Source organism: Pan paniscus, chromosome 9 (genome assembly GCF_029289425.2).
Source record: "Pan paniscus chromosome 9, NHGRI_mPanPan1-v2.0_pri, whole genome shotgun sequence".
Classification (NCBI taxonomy): Eukaryota; Metazoa; Chordata; class Mammalia; order Primates; family Hominidae; genus Pan; species Pan paniscus.
This window is the reverse complement of record NC_073258.2, coordinates 47,186,084-47,207,553: the sequence shown is the minus strand read 5'-3', so window position 1 is coordinate 47,207,553 and position 21,470 is coordinate 47,186,084. Positions and strand designations below refer to the sequence as shown.

Here is a 21,470-nt window from a genome sequence, read left to right as displayed (position 1 = left end):
GGGGCCATGGGAGCACCATCAGTGCCCTCTGAAAGGTCAACCGTCACATGGACTCCACTCTGCCCAGGCCCACGTGGCCCTCTGCCCTCAACCTTCTCAATGCTAGGGCACCTCCAGGACTTACACTGCACCCTAGTGGGCCTGGGGACACAAATAGGACACTGGTCTTTCCCTTCCCGAAAAGACAGCCTGGTGGGAGAAGCTCACCCGCCCTGCAGTTACCTCCTCTCCTAAGAGGCTAAGTGGCTCAAACCTGGGCTTCATGACTCCTCATCCAGTGGTCTTCCTACTCCATCTGCCTCCCCTTCAGAACAATCCCTCTCTTCCCAGCACAGCCCATTCTCCAGGGGCTGCCGTCTCTCCCATCGGAGGGGACGGTTGTGATGACAGCCCCAACAGCGACCTGCATGTGGTGCCCACTGTGCTCACAGGACCCTGAGCATTTCACTGTGCTCTCTGCTTATTTCCTTGCAAACTGTCCCAAGGTCACCCCAGGGAGCTTTACCCCAGATCACATACAGATTGTGTTTGGGAAAATATTGTTCTCTCCCAGCTGGGAGCCCAGTGCGTGCCAGAAGGCTTAGGGTAGGTGGGGAGGGGAGTGGAAGGGAACTCCCCACTCTGTACTGAACTCAGCCCTGCGGGATAGGGAGTGCATCGTAAGCATGGAAGGACCCAAGGAAAAAATACAGTGCAGGACAGCGGCCCTTCCCCTACAGGATAAAGTTTGGATAGCTCTTGCTTGTCTAATCCTGGCTTCAGCAAGTCTGGCCTGTGAGGATGGCCAGGAGGCTGGTCTTCTGAACTGCGATCAGAAAGAACAACCACAGTGAACCCACAGAACCACCTGGAAGGTGAGCTGAGGGCAGAGGAAATGAATCCAAGTTCAATACGCAGATGTTCTACCTCCCATCTGCTCAGAGCTTGCCCAGCAAGGACTCAAATTGGGAAATGATGCCAAGATTTTATCAACCAATAACTGAAAAAATGCAACTGGCTTTTCCTTGGCCCATAAGCCAATTGACAATTTACTTATTTATTGTTGTTTTTAGTGAATAAAATAATCATCTATTGAGAGTTTACCACAGGCACCATGCTAAGTGCCACTTATACTCCGGCTCGTTTAATTCCCTCATCAACTCCAGTACTGTTATAATACCCATTTCGCTGAACAGAACCTAGAGAAGTTACATAGGTTACTTGAGGTCTCACTGCTAGGAGCCGGGGAGATGAGAATTGAACCAGACCCCTGCAAAACAGGGTTTACACTCTACCGAGCTGAGGCTCCACCATGCCCCACAGGAAGGTCGCATCACTGAATGTCTACGAATAATCCATTGAGTCCTAAGAGCAGGAATTCTCATGCAAAACCCACACAGTTTTAATGACTGTCATTTCATCCTATGTTTTGGTTAGCAAGTTAGGTAAGATCTCTTTATCACTACTTCATTATTATACTTGTCCCAAATTTTCTTCGCTATTCTTAAGCAAGGACTCTTCCAAATAAACTTCATGCTCCCACTGCTATTTTCCCTGGAATTACGTTATATGTATTAATTCTGTTAGGGAGAATTGACGTCTTTACAATTGGGACTTCCTTTCTAGAAACTGAATGTGTCTCTATTTATTCACATATTCTTTCCCCCTCCTGGAATGAAGTGTTAAAGATTTCTCCATATAGCACTTGCAACACTTCTTGTTAAGTATATTTCCTAGAGTTTTTCGGCTTGTTGCTGCTATTATGAGCGAGATCTTTTTTTTAAATAACATCTTGAAATTAAAAATAGTAACTAAATGGGAAAACAATTAATTTTTACCTAGTTCTTCTATCCAGTTATTTTACCAAACTTTCTTACTAGAGCCGCTCATGGTTCCCCAGCAGAGTTAGAATTTTTCAAGGTAGAAAATCGTACCATCAGCAAATTGTTATTATTTTTGCCTGCCTTTTCAATGTTGATCATTCCTATCTGTGTTTTCTCATCCTTGTCACCACCTGGAGTGATGCTTTCATGTGCTGAGGCTGGGCCATGTCATGGTGAGATAATAGCCTGATACTATTGTAGGTATCTTTTGCATTTCATATTTTGCTAAGTGCTTTCTCATTCCCCATCTCATTTGATCTTTGCAATAGTCACTTAATCAATCAAAAACTGTGTGCTGAACGGCATGACACGTGTGTTTCTAGTCCTCAGGCAATGTGCAGACCAGTGTGAACACAGGAAGTAAACAAGTGCACAATTAATTTGACAACCACAAGCGAAAAATACACAGACCAGCAAAAGTGTAAATTACCACCAACCCTATTTTACAGATGAGAAATCAAGGCCCCAGATGGGGAAGTGACACCCACAAGGTCCTGTAACAAGTAGGTGCCAAGGCTGAGATGCAAACCCTTCTTCGCATCTTGAGGCTGGGGACAGCCTCCTGGCTTGCCCCTACCTGTGAACATGCTTCTTCCTGGCCCCAGAGGGCCAGCTGTCTCCCAAAACAGTGCCAGTTTCCTTGGCAGTGCCCATTCCAGCTGGCTGAGGGCCGAGGATAGAGCTCTCTGGCTTTCCTTGACAGCCAGCCAGGGAAGAGAACATTACCATTGGCAGGGCCTCCGTGGAGGCCTGCAGCACAGGCTAAAGACCTTGAACCCCACAGCTGTTGCCACTCAGTAGGCACCGCTTGCCTTTGGGTTTGCTGTGTTGCTGGGTCCCACTTTCCTTGAGAAATAAGCTCTGGCCACAGGATGTGACCTAATTCTGGGTCATGTGGCTTAAGGCCCAGCTGAGAACCAAGGCCAATGCCAGACCTTCTAAAGTGGGAATGAGTATGGCCTTTGGAAATGAGGTCACATTTGTCTGCAGATGCCCAGTGGCTCCCATGGTGGCTTGGAATATGGTGGTTGGGGCTAGAGATTTCTATGGCTCTCACTTTCTATGGCTCTCACAAAACCAATCCTAAAGCTCCCAGCCTTGAGCCCTCTTTGACCTGGTCCAGCCATATTTCCTCCATTAGCAGCCTTTGTGTTCAAGGCCAAATGGTGGTATTCCCTACCATTTGGAGGCTCCCTCCAAGCTTGGTGTCAGGCAGACAGATATTCCAGTTGGGGAAACTGCTGGACCTCTCTGAGCCTCATTTTCTCTGTTTGCAAAATGAGAATGCTAATCCACCTGTCTCAGTGAATCATAGAGTCAGAGGATAAAAGAATCACAGTGGCTGATATTCACATAGTACTTGCTAGATGCCAAGTACTGTTTGAAGGGCTTTACAAACACCTAATCCTCACATCAACCCCATTAGGCTGGTGTTGTTATTTCCCATCTGTGAAGCGGGAACCAAGGTACAGGGAAGTGAAGGAACAGGCACAAGGACCTAATCAGTAGTCGAGATGGGACTGGGACTGTGTGGAGGGCAGCCTGGCTCCAGGTCCCTGCTTTTATTTCTTTTCTTTCTTTCTTTTTTTTTTTTTTCACTTGAGACAGAGTCTCACTCTGTCATCCAGGCTGGAGTGTAGTGGCATAATCTCCCATCTCGGCTCACTGCAATCTCCACCTCCCGGGTTCAAGGGATTCTCCTGCCTCAGCCTCCCGAGTAGCTGGGATTGCAGGCGCCCACCAACACGCCCGGCTAATTTTTGTATTTTTAGTAGAGACGGGGTTTTGCCTTGTTGGCTAGGCTGATCTTAAACTCCCGACCTCAAGCGATCTGCCCACCTCGACTTCCCAAAGTGTTGGGAGACTTACAGATGTGAGCCACCGTGCCTGTGCCCCTGCTCTTAATCATTGTGTGATAAGTGTGTGTGTGTGTTGTGTGACAGCCATGTGTGTGTGTGTGTGCATTGTGTGCCTGTGTGAGACAGAGAGAGAAAGCTCACAGCACTGTGCTGGGCACCAAGTGGTCCAGTCACTCAGGGGACATCAAGTTTCCATAAATCTTATCTCTGTCCCTCCCTGACTTGGCACCTTCTGCGTTGTTTTATCAATTTTGTGTTCCTAACTTAATCTCCCTACTGCACTGTGCACTCCTATGGTGTGGGGCCTGGGTCTCACCTGCATCTGAATCTCCGGTGCCTGACCCTGAGGCCCAGCCATCCCTCCGGCCCTCAGCATTTCCTCTACATCTGTCTTCAGTGCACCCATCTTGCCAGCTTGCACCATGTCTGTGTCTGAGTCCCTCGCTTGTTTGGGGGTGGCTGCTCAGTGCCCCTCCCAGGCTGTCAGCGCTCTTCCTCTGATTGTGAAGTGCTGGCCTCTCCTCTTCCCTCAGGCCTCAGTTCCAGTGTCACCAGCTCAGAGAGGCTTCCCCTGACCATTCTTCCTAAAACAGCACAGACCACCCCCAGTGCCTGACTCCTCGTGGCTCTGTTTTATCCCTTCATAGAACACGTTGCCCTCTGAGATGATCTCACATATTTGTTTCTGCCTCCCACACAGGTATGTAAGCCCCAGAAGTAACGGGTCCTTGTCCATGCGGTGGTTTAGAGTCAGCTTTGTAAGCTGTAGTGGGCTCACAAATTGCCTGGGATTTTGCTAAAATGTGAATTCTAATTGAATTCCAATTGAGTAGGACCAGGGTGGGGCCTGGGAGTCTGCATTTCCGACCAGCACTGGGTGCTGCAGCTCCCCACTCTCTGAGCAGTGAGGCCCCAGCCCTGTGAGTCTCAGCCCTACTGGATCCGAAGCACAGGGGGTGGGCCCCGCAGCTGGGGTTTTAACTGACAAATCCTATGAGACCTCTGATCTAGAGCAGTGTTGAGGGCCTCAACCCCCAGAGCCAGGGCTGCCTCAGTGCCAATCCTGAGGCCACTTCACTCCTCTGTGCCACTGTTTCTCTGGCCGTACAATAATGGGGATGATAACCGCCTTCCCCATGGGATCGCTGTGAGGACTGAGCGAGTTAACACATGCCAGCTGTCTACCGCTGCCCTGGCAATTTGTCCAATGAGCGATTAGGATGCCAGCCAGACGCTGTCAACAGGAGGTGATGGGAGTCAGAACCGAAGGTTGTGCCAGGCTGGGCGTCTTCCTGGCTGACGAGAAGCCATGTTTGCACCGACTCCCATACTCCAGCAAGATGACAGTGTTGACCTCAGCACCAGGCTGCTGCCGAGGCAACTGCAGTCAGCTTCACAGCCTTTGCTGAAGGCTGGGCCTCGCAGGAAAGGAGAGGCCCGGGGTTGCCGGCGATGACCTCTCACCTGGGTCTGCTGCTCCAGGGATGCGGGCTTGAGGGTTACCTGGGAACCAAATGAGGGCAAGAGCCTGGGTACAGGCACTTCCCCTTCCTGTGTATCATGCTCTTTCCTAGAAGAACTCACTGGGTGCACAGGTCAGCCTGTGAGCTGGGCCTTATCCCATTTTACAGATGAGAAAACCAAGGCTCCAGAGAGCTCCTGGAAGGATCTATCAACAAAGCTACCTGTCCTTGGATGATGGGAGAAGTGAGGAGGGCTGGTCCTGACCTGGAAAGGAAGTTCAAGACCCCTGCCCTAGAGGTCATCATCCTTCATGCATTGATCTGAGGCTGAGGGAGGTCCCCTAAACAAACTCAGGGTCCCAAAGCTGACTGGTCACTTAGCACTGGGCCTCTGACCTGGGGTCCTGACAACTGGTTGCTGATAAGAATCAGTGCCATGCCCAGTCAGGCAGAAGGTGAGCCAGGTACTAACAGGAGGGTGGCAGGAGAGAGGGCTTTACCGGACACATTGCCTCTGACGATCTCATCCCTGCACCTCCCAGTTCAACCGCAGTGCTCAGAACCCATGCTCCACTCTACTCCTTTACCATCTTCTCATCAGAGTCTTAGCAGCCTTCGGGAAGGTCTGTTTGGGAAAAACAAGCCCATGAGGGGAGCCCACTCACAAGCCCACTCCTAGATTGCTTCTCCCCTGGATTTGCACAGGCTGCCCTCACTACCAAGGCTAATAAGCTAATGGCACACAGTGTGCGGGGGGTGGGGAGAGATGGCTACTGTTGATGGAGCCCCTGTGAGAGGCACCAGGCTCAGGGAAATCTGGAAGCATAATCGTAACTCACTGTGGGCAAGTTCTTGCTGTTTACAGGGAGGTCCTCCTCCTGCTTCCATTTAATCCTCACTACCTTCCTATAAGTGAGTACTACCATCTCCATTTTGCAGGTGAGGCTCAGAGAGCTGGAGCATTTGCCTAAGGTCACAAAGCCAGGAAGCAAAGTTGCCTCTGTAGCTTCTGTCCTTTGCTTGAGATCCCTGCTGCTTAGAGAAGTAGAAATGGGTCTCTGTCTTTAAAGTTGTGGCTGGCTGGCTGGGAAGCTGGAATTTGTATCTAGAATCTGCTTCCTTCCTTCTTTTCCCCTTCCCTTCCTTTCCCTCCCCTTCCCTTCCCTTCCCTCCTTCCTTCTTTTTTTCTTCCTTCTTTTCTTATCTGTCGTCCATCCATCCATCCATCCAACAAACATGTGCCAGGCATTCTGCTAAAGAACCCTGAGAAAGGCAGTAAAAAGCAGACATAATCCAGCCTCCGTGGAACTTATGGTCTGTGGAGGGGGCAGAAAGAGACAGCCGTGACTCAAATAATGACACGAATAAATAAAAATGGCCACAGTGACAAGTGCTCTCTCAGTGAAAATGTGTCTGGGACTCAGTGGAGGTCAGAGAGGGCCCCCTTCCCTGCCAAGCTGAAGTCTGAAGGGTGCATGGGACACAACAGGTGAAGAGAATGGGGAGCTATACCCATGAGGGTGTGGCTGTGCAGAGATGGGGCCACCCATGCCAGCTCTGGGGTCAGGCTGGGATTCAAATCTTGGGGTTGCTGCTGACCAGTTAGGCAAATTTGATAAGCCCATCAAGCTTATAGCCTCCACTTCCCAAAAACCAGGCTTATAAGAATACCTACTTTATAGGAATGTCATGAAGATTTAATGGGATGAAGTGAGTAAGTCTCAGCGTGGCACCTGGCCCCAGGTAAATACTCTGACCAACATGTGGCCCCTTAGTAAGCGTGGACAATGAATAAACAAACCCATAAAAGCACTTCGCAGGAAGGTCTGACTGTGGTACAAACTGAGGGTGTGTGTGGAAACTTCTCTTAGATCACCTAGCAGTGGTTCAACCTCGGCTGCATGTAAAGGCGCCCTCCAAGGTTGGAGATCTGGATACACAGAAAAGACCAAGAAGGGCGCTCCAGACTTGGGGAAGAGGCTGAACCCATTTTTGGAGATTGGGGTGGAGTATGGCATTTGAGAAGTGAGGCATGATGAAGACTGAACTGTGTGGGAAGGTGGCTTCCACAGCAGGCGGCTCCGACACAGGCAGCCAGGGGCAGGGGCTCAGGCGGTTTGAGGGCCGTGAGAGGCCTTTGGTCTGGTTGGACTGGAAACAACCCTGCAGGCGGGTGGGTTTGGAAACTCTCTCATCTGCAGGGCTGCCTCGGTGGAAGGAGCAGGATGGCAGGGGTGTCATCTTCCATGCCGATTCCCAGTGATTGGAGCAGCTCCTAGAGTGCTGTGTTGAGAAGACTCAGGCTGCATCTGAGTGTGATTAGCAACGGGAGCCAAGCGTTTGCAGGCCCAGAGAGTAGCACAATTGCCAGGTACTTCCCATCCTGGCTGGGTGGAGTTGGAGAGGACAGCTAGGGTGGGGGGTAGGGATTTGCTATTGGCTAAATATGTTTGTGTCCCCCCAGATTCCAATGTTGAAGCCCTCATCCTTAATGCGATGATATTTGGGGGTGGAACCTTTGGGAGGTGATTAGGTCATGAGGGTAGAGCCTCCAGGAATGGGACTAGTGCTGTTATAAGCAAGACAGAAAAGACAGAGAGAGAGAGAGAGAGAGAGAGAGAGAGAGATCATCCACCCTGTAAGGAGAGGCAGGAAGCAACAATTTGCAAACCAGGAAGAGGGCCCTCACCCAGATGCCAAATCACTGGCATCTTGATCTTGGCCTTCCGAGCCTCCTGAACTGGGAGCAACAAAAGTCTTGTGTTTAAGCCACTCAGTTGGTAGCATTTTGTTATGGGAACCTGAACTAAGCCAGAATCGCTCTTTACTTTGGTGGTGCTTTTCCTTCAGGAAAGAGGACCTTCCCCACACTGCAGCAATTATAAAGCCAGCCATTTCGATAGCAAAGTAGGGTGAGGACAGCTAATGAAGGTATTGGATATTTCAAAATAGTTAGAAGAGAGGACTTGAAATATTCCCAATACATAGAAGTGATAAACACTCGAGATAATGGATACCCCAAATTCCCTGACTTGATCATTACACACTCTATGCCTGTAACAAAATATCACATGCACCCCATAAATATGTACAAATATTATGTAGCAGTTAAAAAAATGTTAAATGAAAGGAAAATAAATACACCCACCAGAAGAAGAGAGCTAGGTCTGTACTGGATAAGGTACAAGGCAGGAAAAAGTATAATTAAAAAAAATAAAGGGATTGGCAAAGAGATTCCTAAGATGTCTTCTAGTTCTGACATTTGGTGGCGAGGAATTCCCCTAAATGCCTTTGAAAGGGCATGAGATTCCTGTCACTGGAGGCATTCAAGGAAAAAAAGCTAGCAGAGCAGTGAACTGGACTGCACAGGGCCCATGTCTTAAAAAACAGCTAGGTGAGAGGACCTCTTGGGGTTCACAGTGCAATGATTCTGCAATTCGGCCAGCAGCTGCCCAGGAGGCTGAGAAATGACTTGCTTCTGAAGCAGGTGCAAGGACCGTGAGGGCTGGGTCTGTGCCTCAGAGGCCCAGAGATCAGAAATTAGGACCCAGAGGCATGAGTGTAGGAATTTTTACTGGACATCAAGTTCACCTGCCTGTCCCAGACAGATAACCTGATAACGACCAAAGTGCCTCTCCTGTTTTCCTTGCTGTACACCAGCTTTTACCTTGGAGTTATTTGGGGCCTGGGATGGTCTCCCTGGAGCCTCTCTTTTGAATGAGAGACTTGTAGATGTATGTCTTCGCTATCCTCTACTGTTCTGACAAACACATCCAGGAACAGCCAGTGCCTTCTGACCAGGGACAGAGGGCAGGAAAGGAAGTGCCATGCTTGGGTTCTGATGGGGTCGTGGTGACCTTCTAGGGTGCTTCTGTTCCACTATGCATTGGAGGCCAGGACCACAGGATAGGCATGGCTGCTCAATGCTGTGTGCATGCTTTGAACCACGGGCTCAGCCCTCCAGCCCCAAGTTCTCCCTGCACTGCATGGAGCAGTGGTGAAGCGGCAGCCTGTGTGCATGGATATAGAGCCATTTCAAGACAGATGCCGCTACCTGCAGGAAAAGGCAAGGGGCCATGCAAAGCTGCTGTTCTCCCATTTGCGTTAAATGTAAATTTCAAATACATGTATGTTTTTACACAGATTATCTCTGGAAGGACATTCCAACAAAAATACCTGTGGTGGATACTCCCTGGGAGAGAGACTAAATTTTCATTCCATTACTTTGTGTATCTTTTGAATTTTGTGCCGTATGCACAAATTAACTTTCAAAATTAGATCATTTTTAGAGCTCTACTCTGCAGTCAGACTCTGTGGGTTCACATGAATGGCCTTAGCATCTCTGTACCTCAGTTTCCTCATCTATAAAAAAATAAAGGTGTGTTAGGAGAATGCATGAGGCTGGGCATGGCAGCTTATGCCTGTAATCCCAGCACTGTGGGAGACTGAGGCGGGCGGATCGCCCAAGGTCAGGAGTTCCAGACCAGCCTGACCAACATGGCAAAACCCCATTTCTACCAAAAATACAAAAATTAGCCGGGCATGGTGGTACCCTCCTGTAATCCTAGCTACTCTGGAGGCTGAAGAAGGAGAATTGCTTGAACGCATGGAAGGGGCCCTCAGTTCTTCCCAAGGAACGGGGAGGGCACCAAGGACAATAAGAGAGGGCGTGCTGCGGACTTGATGGATGGGAGGGCATTTGGCAAGGGGAGGGATGCATGTCAGGCGGAGGGCAAAGCTTGGGCAAAGGCTCAGAGTCAGTAAATGGCTGGCGGGGGAAGGGAAAGCTGGGGAGCACACCCATCCTCACACATACACGAGGCACACTGAGCCTTCATCCTTACCTCACCCAGGGTTCAAGAGACAGCCATCCATTTATACTGAAGCAAATACAAGGACATCAACACGTCAATAGATGAAACAACAAGGAGATGCTCAAAAACCAACGTCATCTTGTCTGCGAAGTTGCCCCGACCAATCTATGTAAAATCACAGCATCCCCCTCCTCCAGTGCCCTACCCTCCACCTCTTACCATCCTCTGACCCACTCAATAATTTAGTTGGCCAGGCATGGTGGCTCATGCCTTTAATCCCAGCACTTTGGGAGGCTGAGCTGTGAGGATCACTTGAGCCCGCAAGTTCCAGACTAGCCTGAGCAACATAGTGAAACCTCATCACTATAAATAACTTTTCAAAAATTAGCTAGGTGTGGTGGCGCATGCCTGTAGTCCTAGCTATTTGGGACGCCAAGGAAGGAGAATCACTTGAGCCTGGGAGATTGAGGCTACAGTGAGCTGTGATCAGGCCACTACACTCCAGCCTGGGCAACATAGTCTCCAAACAAAATGTAGTTATTTGTTTATTGTCTGTTTCAGGTCACCAAAATGAACATCTCATGAGGGTTGGAGTTTTGTCCATTTTATTCTCTGATTTATCCCCAGTACCTAGAACTGTGCTAGAGTTTTAGCATCTATGATAGATGCTAAAATAAGAGTGATCACCATTTATTGGGTAATTACCATATGGTCATCATTCCTCATGTGTACTTTAATTTTCACAATGCCACCCTACAAGATGGGCATTTAAATTCCCATTTTGTGGAAGAGGAAACTGAGGGTTGAGAGTTACCAATTCAAATGCTGTTCCTTGGGTTCAGCTAAACCTTGAAAAGCACCTGGGTGTGTTTTTGAGTTCTCAGAAGCAAGAAGTGAAATGTTCATGCCCCTGAACAGCTGGGCTGCACTCGCCCCACCCAACTTGAGCCTGGGCCTGTGTCCTTTGGGGTTGGGGTGCGGGTGGTTCTCACTTTCATGAGGGCTCCTTCCCTTGCTATCGGCTTCTCCTTTAACGGTGACGAGCAGCAGCCTGCCGGGTTGTGACTCAGGTCCTGGAGCCAGAGGGTTGGATGCCACCTCTTACTATGGACTGTGGGACATAAGTCCCACCTTCCCCACCAGCAACATGGGCGATGAGAGATAAATAAAATAATTGACACCATTTCTGACACATATCAGTAGTTGTATGACTCAGGTCCTGGCAGGAAATACAAAACACATTTGAGGCTTTAACTGAAGATAATTTAACTAAGAAGGTATTTACAGAAGTGCAGCGTATTAATATCCCAGTCCTGCTGTAAAAAATTACCCCAAATTTAGTGGCTTAAAACAACACAAACTTATTTCCTTACAGTTCTGGAAGTCACAAGTCCAAAATGCTAACATCAAGGTGTCAGCAGGGCTGGTTCCTTCTGGAGGCCCCGGGGAGAATTCATCGCTTGCCTCTCCTGGCTTACCTTGGTTCCTGGCCACATAACTGCCACCTCTGCTTCCATCATCAGATCACCTTGGCCCTCCTGCCTCCCTCTTATGAGGACCCTAATTACATCATCAGCCCCCCACTCCTTGGGTAATTCAGTATAATCTCTCCATCTAAAGATCAGTCAGTTAATCACATCTTTTTAAATCTTTTTTTTTTTTTTTTTTGAGATGGAGTCTTGCTCTGCCACCCAGGCTGGAGTGCAGTGGCATGATGTCAGCTCACTGCAACCTCCGCCTCCCAGGTTCAAGCGATTCTCCTGCCTCAGCCTCCCAAGTAGCTGGGATTACAGGCGCCCACCCCCACACCCAGCTAATTTTTGTATTTTTTAGTAGAGCCGAGGTTTTGTCATGTTGGCCAGGCTGGTCTCAAAACTCCTGACCTCAAGTGATCCGCCTGCCTCAGCCTCCCAAAGTTCTGGGATTACAGGTGTGAGCCACTGCACCCGGCTAATTTAATCACATCTGCAAAGTCTCATTTGCTATATAAGGTGGCAGGTTCGCAGATCCCAGGGATTAGGACATGGACAACTTGAGGGCCATGACTGCCTATCACACATGAGAAGGGATGGAGAGGCAGTGGGGGCTTAGCATCACTGGGAAACTGTGCCCATCCCTAGGCCTGAAAGGGCAAGGATCTGGGAGGAATAAACACCAGTCTCTCCTTCTGCCAGGGCCTTCCATTGGCTGCAGCCATCAGAGGCCAGAAGGCAGAGAGCCCATGGTCCACAGATGCAACTGGGACCTGGAGCAGAGAAAGGAAGGGATGGAGTGGGGAGAGACCGAAAATCAGCAGCATAAGACTTGAGTTGTCTTAGCTCGGACCATTGCTGTGTTGTGGCCTGGGTCTTCTGAAGGGGGTTCAGGGCATGGGGTGGCCTGCCTCTGTCTCGGCCTCCCGCTCCAGGACTAGCAGACCCCTCTCACACCATCCCAGGTGACTGGATGAACAGTCTATTCTCAAGCCAAGCTGCCAGGATTTGGGGCAAAAGAGCTGCTGCGGAAATTCAAAGCAAAACAGCCAGAAGTCTCTTCAAAGGGCACTTCCTTAACAAAGGACTTAGAAGAGGTAGGAAGAAAAAGGCTCTGGACGGCAGGTAGCCAGCTCAGCAGCACCATGACAACCCTGAGAATGGTGAGCTATGTGGGGACTGGCTCTCTGATCTTCCCCAGACCCCCTCGCTGGCCCTTAGACAAACAGGAGGGATGGGGAGCCCAGAACTGAGAATTGAGAGACTGGGGTCCAGTCCTAGCTCTGCCATTGACTCTCTGTGTAACCTTGGGCAAGATATAATCATTCTCTCTGCACCTCAGCTTCCAGGTCGGTGAAATGGGGATGATGTTACAAAGTGACATGGTCAGGTTCTCCAGAAGCAGGGAGTCTTATGCAAGTAATTTATTGTTTGCAGGGGGTGTCTGGGGTGAAACCTATAGGGGTAAAAGAAACAAGAAAGTAAGGGAAGAAGCCAGGCAAAGATGTGGGTCCAGTTGAAGTCTAGTCTCAGCCCCATCCCACAGGGAGCTCTGGAGTAGAGCTGTCCCCTTGAGACAAAGGCAGGGCTGTGTATCCATCCTGGGGGAGGCTGAGGTCCCTGTCCTTTCCCTGCTATGGTTGACTGCATAGTGGCCCACAAAGGCGTCCACATCCTCATCCCCAGAACCTGTGAATATGTTACCTAACATGGTAGAATGGGCCTTTGCAGCTGTGATTCAGCTAAGGGTCTTGAGATGGGGAGGGTATCCTGTGCTATCAGAACAGGCCCAGTGTTATCACAAGGGGAAGGCCAAAAGATCCAGCAGGAGAGGTAATGCTGCAAGTGAAGGCTGGAGGGATGTGAGGAAGGGGCCCCAAGCCAAGGAATGCAGGCAGCTCCTAGAAACTGAAAAAGGCACGGAAACAGATTCTCCCGAGGCCTTCAGAAAGAGCTCACCCCTGCTGCCATCCTGATTTTCGACCTCTGACCTCCAGAACCATTAAGAGAATGCAATCCATGAATACCAGCTTAATCCACTGAGGGGAGTGGTCATTTGTTTCAGCAGCAACAGAAAACGGATACACCTGCCAAGGCTGAGTGGCCACACGATTTGACCCAGGCCCAAGGGTCCTTGTCCCAGCTCTGTGGGTGCCAGCAGTTACTGACCCTGTTTAATGAGCATCTGCTCTGTGTCAGGCACAGGCGACAGCATCTGTGCTGCACCCAAATCCCCTTGGATGCTGCTTACCAACTCTGAGTGCCCCGCCCCACCCCTGGCTTCTGTGTGCTTTGGCGTCTGATGGCCTTCAGGCTGCTGGAGCCACTTTGACCCTGAGTGCAGAGAACTGGAAGCCAGGGTGGGACGCTTGGCCAGTGGCAGAGGGCCTTGCTTTGAGTCTGACCAACACAGAGGCGTGATCTACATTGTGGGCACCCCTCCCCAGCCTCCTGCATGTACCCTGGCTGGGTGCCTCCCTCGCCCTCACCAGCTCCCCCGGGAGCACACCCTTGATGCATCCCTTGTACAGGAATCCTCATCTCAGACTTTACTCCTGGGGTCCGGCCAGAGCAGCACTGTACCCGGGGCCCTTTCTATCTGGTCCTCACAGTTCCGCCCCGAGGCGGGGAGGGTGACCATTCTTATCTGACAGGAAACTGAGGCTCTGATCAGCTCACAGACCGCAAAGGTTAAGCCAGAATTGGAACCCAGACCCTGGAGAGGATGCTTTTCCTTCCTGCATTTGGATTCTGCAGCCTTCCACACAGCCCCTTCCCCTGGACTCCTCCTGCAGCCCTGGGGAACGGGAATCGTCCTGGTCTGCATTTCCTGCAGCAGGAAGTGGCTGGGTGCAGTGACTTGGGCTCTGGAGGAGAAGGGTCTTTTTGGGACCCCGCCCATCTCACCCCCAGGCCTGGGGGGATTACTGGGGCCTGAAATGTGGGTGCTGTAGCTGTGGCTCCCTGAGGGAATGAGGATCCCTGAAAACTCCACAGGCTTCATGCTGATTCTTTGATCAAATCTTGGCAAATGACTTATCCCTCCTTTCCCCGCCCCCTGTTTTCTCCTCTGTAACCTGGGGATCATAATCGCCACCTCACACAGCTGTGGCCAGAATGGAGGGAATAACATATGGGAACGTGATTAGCACGGAGCCTGGCACAATGAGAGCGCTCCTTCCCTGCTCAGTTAATCCCTCCGAGCCTCAGTTTCTTCGTCCATAAAGTAGGGAGAATATCTACCGGGCAGTCATATCTGGAGAAGCTGTAGTTGGCAGGGGTCAGGGGGTCAGGAGTCCTGATCCTGGCTGACCTCTGACTAGCCACTTAACCTCTCTGTGGTCTGTTCCGCCCTCTGATTTGTGAGAGCCACGTGAGTGAGTGCAGTGACGTGCTCAGAACGTGCCCAGCGCCTAGCAAATGCCATTGTTGTCGTGTGTGAAGGCCTGGCTATGCGCCCGGCATGCAGCAACGGCTCAGTAAACAATGGCTGTTTATTCGTCAGCATTTCCTGGCCCCTGTAATGAGGAAGCTCACCTCCACCTTCTCACTCAGCCCTATGGCTTCCATTCCCAAACTCCCAGGGCCCTGTGCTCAGGCTGGCTGGCTGCAGTTGCTGTTGTGAGGAGCATGTACCCTCCACGTCCCTCCACCTTTTCATGCCTCCAGCTCTCACCCCAAACATGCCTCTTCCACTCTTCTCTCCCAACTGGGGCCCCCATCCTGTACCTGCTCTTGTTCCGCAGCTGCCATCAGCTACTTGGTGATGACTCACACTAGAGCTGGGCTGATGCCGCGCAGGTGTGTTCTCCTTCCCCGAGCTCCTTAAGGCACCGGCCCTGCCGTCGTTGAGTGATGGCCAACCCCTGGCACCCCACAGGGGCGCTACCTGTCTCCTCTCCCCAAAGAAGAGTCTGACTTGGCAGCCCCTTCCAGGTGGACAACAAGTTCCCCGTGACGTCCCACAAATGACTCTCCTGCTCTCCTGGGGTCCCTTTGTGTAGAAGCAGCCACTCTGTATGTTCGTGTTGGTGCATCCTCACCCAGAGGGGAAAAGCAGCCCGAGTAGCTCAGCCTGATGCCTGTCGGACCGAAAGCAGCAGCCATGGGAGATTTTACCTTTCTTTTTCTGGACCACACAGGCCTGCACTGCAAGGCTCCTTTTGTTTTCTTTCCTAGGGCTCAGGATGGACAAGGTAGCCCAGAGCTGGACCAACTGCCAAGAGGAGTCCCTTCTGCCCTCTGCCCTCTCAACAATAAGACTGGCTCCGCCTCCCTCCCACTGGGCAGTCCCCATTGCTCCAACTGCCTCCTCTGTTGCACCCAGGAACTCATCTGGGCTCCAGCCTGAGGGAGTCAGGCCCATCTCATTCTCCAGGCAGGACTGAAACTGGGCAGGCAAGAATTTGGGTCTGACCCCAGGCTGCCTGCCTTGTTAAATAAGACCAACCTAGAAAACAAACAAAGAGTGAAAACCTCCAAACCCACCTGCTTGGAGCTCAGCCAGTTCAAACAATATTGATGAGTCCTGGCACTGGGCTAGGCCTGAGGCTCAGGGAGGAAGCCACACATTGCCTACCCCTGAGACAATCACAGTCTAGTGGGAAAGACAGACCAGTGGGTTCCAGTATCCAGTGAGGTCCAAGGCACTGCCAAGGATACCAAAGTCCAGGGGACACAGGCCGAGTCCTGCTGAAGATTTTCAAGGCCTCTGCTAAGAGGAGCACACCACACAGCCCATCTCCCTTCCCCTGCATGAACTCCAGCTGACATTTTCTTCTCTAGCTCCTCCTCTGACAGGCAAGCCTTTCTCTTTCTTTCCCTCTCTTCCTCCTTGAAGCAGCTCCCAGCCTCACTTGCTTCAATCTCTCTGCTCGATCTTGCACACCCTACACACACATGCATGCACACTCACACACTTTCTCACACACATACTCACACATACTGTCTCACACACATTCTCTCTCTCACATACACACACACTCACACACACACTGTCACACACACACACACTGTCACACACACATTCTCTCTCACACACACACTCTCACACACACTCTCTCACACACACACTTTCTCACACACATTCTCTCTCACATACACACAGTCACACACACACTCTCACACACACATTCTCTCATACCCACAGTCACACACACACATTCTCTCTCTCACATACACACACACTGTCTCTGTCTCACACACACTCACACACACACATTCTCTCTCACATACACACACACTGTCTCTGTCTCACACACTCTCACACACACACATTCTCTCTCTCCCATACACACACACTCTCATACACACACACACACATTCTCTCTCTCTCACATACACACACACTCTCCCCACCCCCAAACATACCCTCTTTCCTCCTCACTCCACATAATATGGAGCGATTTAGTATCACCTTTTCTCACTTAAATGTCCCCTTGGCATGCTCCCCCTACTCTCTGCCATCCCCACTGCCCCCTCTGCCACCATCAGCCTCCTCCCTACAACCAAGAGACTCAGCTAAGTGTTGTCTCTGAAGGGAATTCCGATGACTACAATTTTCTCCATCTCATTTCAAATTTTAAAAAGCCTGGCTTTATTAAGGGCTAAACTGCTCAGTAATTTTTAAGCACCAACATAAGACTTTAAAGACATTTCCTGCTAATGAGATTAAGTGAGATAACGTATGTGGCACGTGGCACACTTTCTGCACACCTGAGATTGCGCTCTGAGGCTATTGCTTCAGACCGAGCCTCAGACGGCCAGAGGGTCTTCTTCACTTTGGAAGGAAAGTTTGCAAAGCCTTGCAGTGTGGTGCGACGCTGGCAGCAATGGAGAGAGTGCCAGGAAGGAGTCCTGCAGAAACCTTCGGGCCGGAGTGTGTAAGGGGTGTGTGGGTGCATATGTGTGTGTGCATGTGTGTGATCTGGAGGTGAGGAAAACGAGATGTGTTGGGAGAGCTCCAACCACACACTGCCTGGCTCATCCCTCCCTTAGGGTCTCACTCAGCTGCTGTCTCTGGCTGCTACCACCATGCTGGCCTCAGGAGGTCACTGTGATCATCACAGTCCCTTCTGCTTTGGGCTGAACCCTTTTCCCCTAGTTCCCTGCAATAGAATGGAGGTTGGTTGTCATTTCCAAGAGAATTTTGCAGGAAGAACATGATGAAAACCTGATTATATTTATACTCACCTTTGCACTATAGTTATTTCTTAAAGCTCAGTTTCCAGCTCCCAGAGATCCCGTGGAAGCGGCAAAGACATCTACAAGCCTCTGATTCTCTACCCTAAGATAACCACAAAGACACAAGTGTCCACCTGGGCATTCGTCTGGGTGCGCTCTACTGACCAAGGGTCAGCCGCGGTGCCTGGGCATTGAGCAGAGAGGGGAAGGGAACCTCCATATCCTGAACACCTTCTGCCCTGTGCTGGACTGCGATAGGAACTTTATATTCCCATCCGCTAACTCACTCATGCCCCATAACAACCTCATGACACATGGTCCAGCAAGGTCAAGCTGCTTGCCTAAGGTCACAGAGTTGGAAATAAGAACCCCATTCATGGAATGTACTATTGATAAATGCAAGGATTTACAAGGGCTCAAGCTCAATCTAGGCAAGAAGCGTGGGGCTTTGGTGGTGACCCAGAGCCTAGCTCTGTGGCAGCTCAGCCCGGCCATGCTTCCTTCTCAGCTGGAGCAGGAATTTTGGATGCTAGGATCCTGGCTAGCCTCAGCCGCTACTCCTTTCTCTCCCTCCTCCACCAGCCACTGAGTCCTTGTGCCCCGACCCAGCCCCAGCCGGGGTCTGTGGGTGGGGCAGCACTCCCTTCTGGTTCTTAGTTGCCATGGACCTTATCCTCTGGCAGGACTCCTGCTGTCCTCTCCTGCAGGGTGGATGGCAAAATGGGACCAGCACAGCTCCTGATACAATGAACCCTGGGCTGTAATCCCAGCCCTGCCATGTATAAGCTGGGTGACCTCAAGTATGTGAACTCATCTCTCTGTGCCTGTTTACTCCCTAACATGCAACTAACAGTAGTACTCTACCCTAAGAGCTGTTGTGAGGCTTTCCTCACCTTTTTAAAAGAAAAGAAAAAAAAAGAAACACTATATAGCATTTACTTCGTGCCAGACATGACTTTAAGCACTTTATCCCTAATTTCTTCCTCATGACAACCTTATAAGGGAGGAATGGTTGCTATCTTATTTTACAGATAAGGACTCCAAGGCACAGAAAGATTAAATAATTTGCTCAAGGTCACACAGCTAGTAAGAGGCAGAGGCAGGATTCAAACCCAGGCAGGCTGGCTCCAGAGTTCAGGTGCTTAACTTCCTACTTTATAGTGAAATGATAGGTGTGAAGCATTTTAGCATAAAACTCAACAAAGAGAAAATGCTTGGTCAATGGTAGCTATAGTTGCCATGTGACCTCGGCAGGCCATTTTACTTTTTTTTTTTTTTTCAGGCTGAGTCTCCCTCTGTCCTCTGTAGCCCAGGCTGGAGTGCAGTGGCGCGATCTTGGCTCACTGCAACCCCCGCCCCCCGGGTCCCCATTCAAGCAATTCTCCTGCCTCAGCCTCCCAAGTAGCTGGGATTACAAGGCATGTGCCACCATGCCCAGCTAATTTTTGTACTTTTAGTAGAGACGGGGTTTCACCATGTTGGCCAGGCTGGTCTTAAACTCCTGACCTCGTGATCCACCCACCTTGGCCTCCCAAAGTGCTTGGATTACAGGCATGAACCACCGCGCCCGGCAGGTCATTTTACCTCTGTCTCAATTTTTTCATCCCTAAAATGGGACTAGTGATCACTCTGTGCTGGGCTTGGGGTGAGAGTTCATTAGAATAATGGGTGTGAAATGTCCGACACAGATCCTAACACAGAGCAGGGCATAGGCTCTTGGTGGCTCTCCTTTCTAGAGGAGACCTACAGAACGAGGTCGGGACTGGTGGTATCTAGATACATCCACTGAGTCAGCAAAAGCAAGGTGTAAGGACACCACCAGCCTTGAGGGGCCTGGGCAGAGCAACACATGTGTGGTGAGGGCAGCCAGAGATGCAGAGCATGGATGCAGGGCCTCTGACGTGGGAGGTGGCATCTGGGGTCCAGATGCAGGATTGGGAAGAAAGGGGTGAACGCTTATGGGGCCATCTAATCCTCACAATGACCCTGAGAAAACAAGAGTCTCAGAGAGGGGACGTGACTTGCCCAAGGCCACGTCTCTAGAAAGGGGTGGCAATGAGGTTTGCCTCCCAGACGCCTCTGTGGTTCCTGTCTCCCTACACTGCCCATCAGCAGGATGAAGGGCCCAGATATGAGGTCAAGCTGTAGGTTAGGAGTAACTGTTTCTTAAGAAAGTCCAGGCGGGACACGGTGGCTCACGCCTGTAATCCCAGCACTTTTGGAGGCCGAGGCAGGCAGATCACTTGAGGTCAGGAGTTTGAGACCAGCCTGGCCAACATGGTGAAACCCCATCTCTACTAAAAATACAAAATTAGCATGGTGTGGTGGTGGGCGCCTGTAATCCTAGCTACTCGGGAGGCTGAGGCAGGAGAATAGCTCGAACCTGGGAGACAGAGATTGCAGGGAGCCGAGATTGCACCACTGCACTCCAGCCTGGGTGACAAGAGTGAAACTCTGTCTCAAAAAACAAAAAACAAATGAAAAAATTAGCCAGATATGGTGGACACACACCTGTAGTCTTAGCTACTAGGGAGGCTGAGGCAGGAGAATCGCTTGAACCTGGGAGGCGGAGCTTGCAATGAGCTGAGATTGTGCAATTGCACTCCAGCCTGGGCAACAGAGCAAGACTCTGTCTCAAAAAAATAAAAGTCCAGCAAAAGAAAGGCGACAGTCCCTCCTGCAAAAGTGTCCCAACTAGGCAGGTAGTACGGTGGGGCCTGGAGCCGGGGAATGCAGAAGGGCTTGGCTGAGGACAGCAGCAGGCAGGCAGGGGTGAACCGGAGGCACGGGTGGCTGGAGGCTGCCTGGAGTCTGGCTCAGCCCTGGGGAAGGGGGTGGTCAGTGCCTCTCCAGAGCATGGAGGGAGGATCCCCTGCGATCCAGAGAAGGGCATAGGGTGCTTCCCCCCACCTCTGCCAATCCCCCCAGAAGATTTTCCCCATACACAGTAAAAGGAAAGGCTCTCAAAGCAACCCACTGGGGGACTCACAGCAGGGGTGACAAGAGCGCTTTCTAGGGCAGTTGTGTGCTGTCTTCAGAGGCAGGAAGCCACTTCCTGTGGCCTCAATGGTGCCCTGTGAAAAACCAGGCCCTGGCCCAGCAGCCAAGAGGGCCGGGTAGGTTCACCCAGACCCATTGTCCTATGAGCAGATTTGTTTTTTCCAGAGCAACTCTTCACAGCTTCTCCTCTTCCCTTGGTGACAATGACAGCCAGCAATGGCTAGACAGCCTGCTCCCAGCCTGGCCTGAGTCCGGTGGCCCCAGCGTGAGATCACCACAGTGAGGTCTGACCTCAGCATCGCCATGGGGATGCTCGGATGCCACGCTGCCTGTAAAGCACCTTTTTCCCCCAGGAGAGTGGGAGGGGACCATGGCTGATGCTGACTATGTATGATGTGGCCTGCTCCTGGCTGCTGGGGCTGTTTGTCCCCAAACATATTTTGTCAGATCTCAGCTGAGTGGGGTGGGCCAGGGGGACTCACTCAGGACCTACGGGCTCTGTTGTGTGTCTATGTGTTTGGGGTGTGGCGAGAGGTGTTTATTAGACCTCACGGGGAGCCTCATTTTCTTGTCTCCCTGGGCTCGCCTGGGCTGCTGTTCACTGTGCTCCTAATGGGCCTCGGACTGACATTCACAGCAACCTGGTCTCCATAGCAACCAGCTGTGACATCACAAGGAACCCACGGACCCTGTAGCTGGAGCAGAAGAAGCTTGAATGCCTGTTTGGGGAAGAAAGCCTTTGCTGCCCGTCCTTAGGCCTCTCCTGTGATAGGGGAAGAGGACATAGAAACGCTGAGAGAGCCAGGGCCTCCGCTTC

General features: G+C 51.0%; 1 long non-coding RNA gene across 1 annotated transcript; it reads right to left on the bottom strand.

The window, feature by feature from the left end:
• Positions 1–17,042: 17,042 nt before the first annotated feature.
• LOC130540575 (uncharacterized) lies at positions 17,043–21,253 on the bottom strand. The gene is made up of 3 exons (XR_008954570.2): positions 20,643–21,253; positions 17,663–17,756; positions 17,043–17,577 (listed from the first exon to the last, which is right to left on the bottom strand). It is a non-coding gene; the product is annotated as an uncharacterized LOC130540575 (long non-coding RNA).
• Between the last annotated feature and the right edge of the window lie 217 nt (positions 21,254–21,470).